Consider the following 8,933-nt stretch of genomic DNA (forward strand, 5'->3'; position numbering starts at 1 on the left):
ATTAAGTTATTCTGATTTAACTAATACCAATTAGATCGAGGATGAATCTTAGAAGTTCACCGACATCGAGGTACAGGAAATTTTCCACATTTTTTTTTTTAGTCAGAACCTTATGCAGAATATGGAGTTGATGGCAGGTCGAATCACCACATGCGGTGGATCTGCTGACGAAACATGGAAATTTGTAATTGACTAGTATTACAACACTGGTCTGCTATAATCTGCTTTCCCACCACATTTTTATAACGTGTTTCCCTGTATTTTAAAACTGTGAGATCAACACTGGGCAGGGAGTATGTGGCGATATCAAGCAGGCTTGTTTTAATTTGTAAAAAACAATTGGACATGTCATGTATATTTTTGATCTGGAAATATTTTGATAGTCAATAAATTTATATTTTTTTATTATGCTGGGAGTTTATGTGGGAGTCGTAATGATTATGATAATATATAAAATTAGAAACTCCCAACATAATAAAAAAATATAAATTTATTAACTGTAAAAATATTTCGATATCAAAAATATACATGACATGTCCCATTGTTTTTTACAAATAAAAACCAGCCTGCTTGATATCGCCACACACTCCCTGCCCAGTGTTGATCTCACAGTTTAAAAAAAAAACACAGGGAAACACGTTATAAAAATGTGGTGGGAAAGCAGATTATAGCAGACCAGTGTTGTAATACTGGTTAATTACAAATTTCCATGTTTCGTCAGCAGATCCACCGTATGTGGTGATTCGACCTGCCATCAACTCCATATTCTGCATAAGGTTCTGATTAATGAAAAACATGTGGAAAATTTCCTGTACCTCGATGTCGGTGAACTTCTAAGATTCAGCCTCCATCTAATTGGTATTAGTTATATCAGAATTACTTAATGTTTAGAATGCATAATTTATGGGTACAGTTTCCATTTCTGCAAGCGTTGCATTCGTATCTGATGAGTTCCGATCAGAGAAAGAAGTTGGCTCTTTATCCAAATCAGGATCATTGGTTTCTTTGACATAAGAGTCCAGAATTGTGAAATCCAATAAATTATATCAAATTTTGTTTTGACTCGTCGTTGACACCGATAATGGGAGGTAGCATTATAAGACGATTTGTTGAGTTAACAGAGAAAGAGAGGTTGAATTGCATTCCAATGAAAAGTTCAGGCTCCAAATTATTTTTTCTGTCAGCAATAAACACTGAGGTCTGGGTATACCAAATGAGTAACCTCGGAAGTCTGATCCAGATAGTAAGTGCGTTAACTATGATGGATTGGACTGGACATACCTTATAGGTCGTCACTGAAGACCAGTGATTATGGTGCTGCGTCAAAATCAATTTTTCTTAAATCTTCGAAAAATAAAACTCCTTTATCTTCATCTCCATCGTCGTGAGTCACCAATGTGGGAGTCGTAATGATTATGATAATATATAAAATTAGAAACTCCCAACATAATAAAAAAATATAAATTTATTAACTGTAAAAATATTTCGATATCAAAAATATACATGACATGTCCCATTGTTTTTTACAAATAAAAACCAGCCTGCTTGATATCGCCACAATTTATACATCCACATCTACAGGTAAGACTAAAAATACTATATAACACTTGAATGCAATAAAATAAATTGAGCTATTGGAAATAAATTTGTTCTATAAATCGCAGTGTATAATTTTTAATATACAATTTTATTGAACATTTTTTAATATTTGTTAAATGGATAATTAAAGTGTTAACTGTGTGAATTGAGAACAATCATTTTATTTGAAACAGTTCTACATTCAGCATCAATCATATATTGGTGTAAATAGTTATTAAAAAAACAGTAATTATTATTTTTACCTAAGCAGTAAATATTAGTATAAAATATTGAAAAATTGTAGACGTGGGTACAGAACAACGTCTGTCGGGTCAGCTAGTATATATATATATATATATATATATATTATGTCTGTAGGATTTAACTTTTTAACTTTGTTCATTATTTGTCATTTCTTTTAATTATACTATTCCATTATCTATAGTATATACTCTATATACTAGACTCTCTTCTCTAAATACTCTATATACTTTTCTCTTCTCTTTTTAATATATTATTATTAGTCATTAAGAAATTAATATTAGTCAGTTCGTGTAAATTCATTATACTTATGAAAACTTTTACAATATTTCTGTGTTGTTATTATATATTATTGATCATTAAGTAATTCATATTGATCGTTCCTTTTAAGTTTAACATTTTATTGTAAATGCTTCTACACAATCTCTGTCTAGTTGTTATATATTATTGATCATTAAGTAATTCATATTGATCGTTCCTTATAAATTTATCATACCATTGTGTAATACTTTTTTTAGTTACTTATAATTGTAAAATTGTAATACTTATTATTATGTATATATTGATTATTACATTTATAAAAAATTTAATTGTTATGTAAAAATGTTTGTGATATATTTGAAAATATATTTTGTACTTCGTGTGTTTTTTTTCTCATTTCTAATATAAGAAATTATTTAGGTTTTCTTATTTTGAATTAAGTATGCAAACCATATCTAGGAATAATACCAGCGGTTGATTTATATACTAAACAAGTGCTGCGTCCTTCAGATCGCTAAAAATATTAAAATGGAGGTAATGTCAAATGGCCTGAGATAGCGATCTATTTATGTTTTACTTATTTATGAACTCGCTCATTGTGCGGCAGTCATTACAAATTTTAAGAACGTAGGTGTACCAACAAAGCTAAACATAAATTTAAACAGTAAGATGTAGAAGTTATGCAGCGGTTAAAATATTCATTATTATCATTATTGAAATGTGTTGATTGATATATATATATATATATATATATATATATATATATGTATATATATATATATATATATTTTATATATATATATATATATATATATATATATAAGCGAGAGGTTTTTCTTCAGATGGTGAAATAATATGATAAAAATTGTTTCTTAGGCATCCATCCAATAATTAAAAAAAACAGTTTTAATGCAAAATGTTTTAATTAAGAGAACATACGTTTCGGGTCCAGATTTGACCCATCTTCAGTGCTACAAATAAATATATCAGATTACAAATTAAAACAATATAAAAAAAATAATATAAAAGATACATAATTACAGACAAAAATAAGTAGAAACAATGTATATGAAAAGTATATATGAAAAACAACATAAAATAAACATATGTAAAGAAACTCACCATACAAATAAATTTTTAAAAAAATATAACACAAAGAACAACACAAAAATGTAAACGAAAAAATAAGTATGAAATAAAAAATTGATAAAACATCAAGTTATGAAAATTGTAAAAATTAAAATAAATAATATGTTTTATTGTAAAAAAGGTTATTCCAAAAACACATCTTGTTAGATTGGAGAATCTTGTTAGATTTTCCGCTGCAAACACGTAGGCCCGCATTTTACTCTCGTTTACACATACGTAATTCTGTCTCCAAACTAACAAGATGTGTTTTTGGAATAACCTTTTTTACAATAAAACATATTATTTATTTTAATTTTTACAATTTTCATAACTTGATGTTTTTTCAATTTTTTATTTCATACTTATTTTTTCGTTTACATTTTTGTGTTGTTCTTTGTGTTATATTTTTTTAAAAATTTATTTGTATGGTGAGTTTCTTTACATATGTTTATTTTATGTTGTTTTTCATATATACTTTTCATATACATTGTTTCTACTTATTTTTGTCTGTAATTATGTATCTTTTATATTATTTTTTTTATATTGTTTTAATTTGTAATCTGATATATTTATTTGTAGCACTGAAGATGGGTCAAATCTGGACCCGAAACGTATGTTCTCTTAATTAAAACATTTTGCATTAAAACTGTTTTTTTTAATTATTGGATGGATGCCTAAGAAACAATTTATATCATATATATATATATATATATATATATATATATATATATATATATATATATATATTAGGGTTGGCCAATTTTTTGCATATTGAGGCACCTCGCTAATTCAACTTTTTACATCATTTGAAACAATATTGTAAAAAAAAGCATAACCCGCAAATGAATTTAAAGTCAACAAAAAATTCAAAACATTTTTTAATTTGAAGGAAAAATTGAAAAATCTCATGAAAAATATTTTATGACATATATCGAGTTATACATCATTTTATTCGTAATTTTATTCTGCATCTTTCGTACGAACAAAGTTTTTTCGTATCTTTTACCGTTTAGATAGTATAGAGCAATCTGTGTAGTTGTTAACTTGTCAAAATGCAAAGTGCGGATAGGTTAGAGCAACACTCCTCACGATTCGATATTTCTTTAAAGAAAACATATAAAGTATTATACATCATTAGAAAGGTCTCAAAATTCTTAGTTCTTTTTCCATATATCACAACTTCGAATTTCGCACGGTGTGGCCTACAGGCGAGTTGCCGTTGTGAAAATTTGGGAAAATCGGAAAATCTAGAGAAAATTATATGAACACACCTAACCATTTATATACCATTTTATTGGTAATTTTATTCTGCATCTTTCGTACGAACAAAGTTTTTTTGTATCTTTTACCGTTTAGATAGTATAGATCAATCTGTGTAGTTGTTAACTTGTCAAAATGCAAAGTGCGGATAGGTTAGAGCAACACTCCTCACGATTCGATATTTCTCTAAAGAAAACATATAAAGTATTATACATCATTAGAAAGGTCTCAAAATTCTTAGTTCTTTTTCCATATATCACAACTTCAAATTTTGCACGGTGTGGCCTACAGGCGAGTTGCCGTCGTGAAAATTCGGGAAAATCGGAAAATCTCGAGAAAATTATATGAACACACCTAACCATTTATATACCATTTTATTCGTAATTTTATTCTGCATCTTTCGTACGAACAAAGTTTTTTTGTATTTTTTACCGTTTAAGAGAAAATCGAGGAATACTGGTGTGAACATTTATTGTAAAATTAGAAAATTTAAACAAATAATTATAAAAAATAATATAACTATATATAAATTTGAATTATATTCATTGAGATCTATAAAAATCAATAAATACATATTTTTATACAAAAGTTTAAAAAAAAACAAAAAACACCTAAAAACTCAATAATTAACTATAATTCATATTATCCATATATATAAAACTGTTTGAACATCTAACAAAATTTTCGAAAAAAAATTTTCTATTATAAGGGTTCACAGTTCGAAATTTTCCCAGACTTTTGTCTTGACGATTCACACCGTAACCCGGAGCGACGCCTCGCCGCAGGTCAAAATCACGTCGCTTGGGACTCAGTCGAATACTTACGCTGTGGCCGCGCGCCTTATATAGGGGGATAGGTCGTGTCGAGTGCGATGCAAGCAAGCTCAGGCTAAAGTACGCTATGTTGTTCAGGCGGGTACGGATATCATTCCCCGGTGTAGTTTTTACATCATATTCGATACTTTTAGTCTGTCAATGATATATTAGCGTAACTTTTAATAATGTTGTGAGCCATATCTAGAATTATATACCCCGTATATATTCGGATGCTGGTTTGCGGCTATAGACAAGTAGTGGAAGGATCATTCGTTTTTAATCGTTCGATCAGAGACAGTTGAAATTATTTGGGTCTGCGGACCGCAAATATGAAATCTATATATTTTAATAATATAGGATTTTACAAATTGACTACGGTCAAATATATGTGAAGTGTGGCAGAACTAGCAAAGCTTCTCGCACCGAGGATCATTCGTTTTATGAACGTTTGATCGGTGCGAGTTGATATTATTTGGGTCTGCGGACCGCAAATATAAAATCTATATATTTTAATAATATAGGATTTTACAAATTGACTACGGTCAAATATATGTGAAATGTGGCAGAACTAGCAAAGCTTCTCGCACCGAGGATCATTCGTTTTATGAACGTTTGATCGGTGCGAGTTGAAATTATTTGGGTCTGCGGACCGCAAATATAAAATCTATATATTTTAATAATATAGAATTTTACAAATTGACTACGGTCAAATATATGTGAAATGTGGCAGAACTAGCAAAGCTTCTCGCACCGAGGATCATTTGTTTTATGAACGTTTGATCGGTGCGAGTTGAAATTATTTGGTCTGCGGACCGCAAATATGAAATCTTGTGATTACTCGACAAATTATTGCTGTAATCAAGTGCGCTCCTATAGTATAATATACTGTGGGCAAAAGCCTCTGGCGATGATCATTCGTTTCATTAACGTTTGACCGGAGCTAGTCGCAAAATATTGCGCAGTGTGCAAAAGCAGCGTGACGCGGCTTACAACCGCTTAGCGCTCTTATGCATTGTGTGAGAGCACTGCCATGTATATCTGCTCGGTATCGCCAGATGCCAGAGCGAATGACGAAGTTCGTTGTGAAAACGGCGGTATTTTTGAATATTATACTTTAAACGCATAGCTCAATCAATTCTTTGGGCGCTAGATGTGTTTTAAAGTCGATTGTAGTAAACGCTTGCGTTAGTATTCTATATACTCTGCACATTTTATTCAAATTGTGCGAATTTGAACATTTGCTTCATTGCGTTGTTTTAAGAAAATGAAACATCAGCGAAAGCAGATTTTTCAATCTCACACACAGTGAAATATTCATATTTCAATTTTGAAGCCAGGACGATTGTTTTTGGACCACAACGTGCTCTAAAATTGCTAAAGTGGTTGCGCGTCCTAGAGAATTTATTTTCTTGCGACCCGCCATATAGCCTGTCCAGACCATCGCGGTGAAGGTTCGCACGGTAACCCGAGGCGACCCGTCGCTGCAGGTCAAATTGTCGTAGACCGTGTCTAGAATAATAGACGCCGTATATGTTCGGATGTCGGTTTACGGCCGGGTTCTGGACCTTATTTATAAGTGTTCAACCATACTGTACAGCATATCCGCGGGCATGTGTCGTTGACGCAAAGACTCTTATGCGGAAAATAAAATATACAAATGCAATCAACTCAATACTCTCCGAGCTAGAATAAAAGTTAGTTATAACGATAAATTCTTATAATGAATTCGCCCCGACGTTTTCAATCTAACGAAGAGTAAAGAGACTGTTTGAAATTAACTGGGTCTGCGGAACGCAAATTTCATGTACGGACCGCCGTTTCGACGGTTGTTAAAGGTCTAGCCTCTGTGTAAGCGCAGAATATATAAAATATCAAGTCGCGATGTGAACTGTTCATTATGTGCAGGGAATATCGTACGACTCAGATATATATATATATATATATATATATATATATGTAAGAAAATTCGATGTTTAGAAATATTCATCGAACTTTTCTATACAAAGTGTGGTCTTTCGGGTGACGCCGAGGGACATTTACGCACTATGCTTTTATATATATAGCACCCTGGTTGATCCTGCCAGTAGTATATGCTTGTCTCAAAGATTAAGCCATGCATGTCTCAGTGCAAGCCACACTAAGGTGAAACAGCGAATGGCTCATTACATCAGTTATGGTTCCTTAGATCGTACCCACATTACTTGGATAACTGTGGTAATTCTAGAGCTAATACATGCAAATAGATTCCGACCAAAGATGGAAGGAATGCTTTTATTAGATCAAAACCAATCGGTGTCGGGCTTTGCCTGCTCACCGTTGACTGGTGACTCTGAAAACTTTGTGCTGATCGCACGGTCTAGTACCGGCGACGCATCTTTCAAATGTCTGCTTTATCAACTGTCGATGGTAGTTTCTGCGACTACCATGGTTGTTACGGGTAACGGGGAATCAGGGTTCGATTCCAGAGAGGGAGCCTGAGAAACGGCTACCACATCCAAGGAAGGCAGCAGGCGCGCAAATTACCCACTCCCGGCACGGGGAGGTAGTGACGAAAATAACGATACGGGACTCATCCGAGGCCCCGTAATCGGAATGAGTACACTTTAAATCTTTAACGAGGATCTATTAGAGGGCTAGTCTGGTGCCAGCAGCGCGGGGTAATTCCAGCTCTAATAGCGTAGTATATTAAAGTTGTTGCGGTTAAAAAGCTCGTAGTTGAATCTGTGTCCCACACTGTCGGTTCACCGCTCGCGGTGTTCAACAGGCATGTCTGTGGGACGTCCTACCGGTAAAAAGGCGGCCCAACTCAATATCCTACTAAGGTTCTCTTCACCGAGTGTCGAGGTGGGCCGGTACGTTTACTTTGAACAAATTAGAGTGCTTAAAGCAGGCTCATTCGCCTGAATATTGTGTGCATGGAATAATGGAATAGGACCTCGAGTCTATTTTGTTGGTTTTCGGAATTCCGAGGTAATGATTAATAGGGACAACTGGGGGCATTCGTATTGCGACGTTAGAGGTGAAATTCATGGATCGTCGCAAAACGGACAGAAGCAAAAGCATTTGCCAAATGTGTTTTCATCAATCAAGAACGAAAGTTAGAGGTTCGAAGGCGATCAGATACCGCCCTAGTTCTAACCATAAACGATGCCAGCTAGCGATCCGCCGAAGTTCCTCCGATGACTCGGCGGGCAGCTTCCGGGAAACCAAAGCTTTTGGTTCCGGGGGAAGTATGGTTGCAAAGCTGAAACTTAAAGGAATTGACGGAAGGGCACTACAAGGAGTGGAACCTGCGGCTTAATTTGACTCAACACGGGAAACCTCACCAGGTCCAGACACCGGAAGGATTGACAGATTTAGAGCTCTTTCTTGATTCGGTGGGTGGTGGTGCATGGCCGTTCTTAGCTGGTGGAGTGATTTGTCTGGTTAATTCTGATAACGAACGAGACTCTAGCCTGCTGAATAGACGTACTTTCTGGTATCGCAAAGACCCTCCGCTTCGGCTTCGGTCGTTGTTGATTGTGGTTCTCACTACCGGCGTACAAATATATCTTCTTAGAGGGACAGGCGGCATTTAGTCGCACGAAATTGAGCAATAACAGGTCTGTGATGCCTTTAGATGTTCTGGGC

The 8,933-nt window shown here is 33.8% G+C and overlaps 1 non-coding gene across 1 annotated transcript in view; it reads left to right on the top strand.

Moving 5' to 3' along the window:
• The first annotated feature begins 7,367 nt into the window (after positions 1 to 7,367).
• The window catches only part of LOC113371740, a 1,911-nt gene continuing 345 nt past the window's right edge, over positions 7,368 to 8,933 (top strand). Inside the window, exon 1 of the ribosomal RNA XR_003366677.1 lies at positions 7,368 to 8,933. This exon is cut by the window's right edge and continues 345 nt beyond it. This is a non-coding gene — a ribosomal RNA (small subunit ribosomal RNA).

Source organism: Ctenocephalides felis, unplaced genomic scaffold (genome assembly GCF_003426905.1).
Source record: "Ctenocephalides felis isolate EL2017-DRISC unplaced genomic scaffold, ASM342690v1 CF-g0.4_SCAFFOLD_01492, whole genome shotgun sequence".
Taxonomy (NCBI): domain Eukaryota; kingdom Metazoa; phylum Arthropoda; class Insecta; order Siphonaptera; family Pulicidae; genus Ctenocephalides; species Ctenocephalides felis.